The following is a 614-nucleotide window of genomic DNA, read 5'->3' as shown; positions in this document are numbered from 1 at the left end:
ATATGCTACAATAAACGCTCTTCATGCTTGATGGAATAGTTTATTCATTCGCCACATGAGCAAATACACCCCCACCCATTGCTCTGTTTGTGTGCATCCAGAACACACTCCTTTGAGCGTGCAAAGAGAACCTTGCACAATTACTTATGCTGGTGCGCCTTTTTGAATCTGTATCCCAACATCTTACACCATATCTTTCACTTTGTTTCGGGAGGAAATTAGCAACATAAAAAGGCTTCTCTTGACAACCAAGAAATCTACTCTACGCTAGATTTTCTATTTGAAGACTGCATGTAACTGCATGAGGATACCAAAAGTCAATTGTTTCATTGTCTGGTCCAGACAATAAACTTTCTTTTACAGTCAGCAGGAGAAAGAGTTTCTTACACACTGAAATGCAGGATAGTGATGGAACATGACCTGTAGGGGTGTTGAACCCATGACCTTAGCGTTATTAGCACGAAGCTCTACCCAACTGAGTTAACAGGTGGGATGCTGGCAGGAGGAGCACTGACACGCACAATTCCTGTGTGCAAATTGTACTACAGCTAAACTGATTAACACAAAAGTCTTATGAGTCATATCTGCCTTGATTGCTGAGCTTTATTAATCCA

The sequence above is a fragment of the Hippichthys cyanospilos genome, chromosome 11 (assembly GCF_059441005.1).
Source record: "Hippichthys cyanospilos isolate Australia breed blue-spotted pipefish chromosome 11, RoL_Hcya_1.0, whole genome shotgun sequence".
NCBI classification, from domain to species: domain Eukaryota; kingdom Metazoa; phylum Chordata; class Actinopteri; order Syngnathiformes; family Syngnathidae; genus Hippichthys; species Hippichthys cyanospilos.
Note: the sequence above shows the minus strand (reverse complement) of the source record.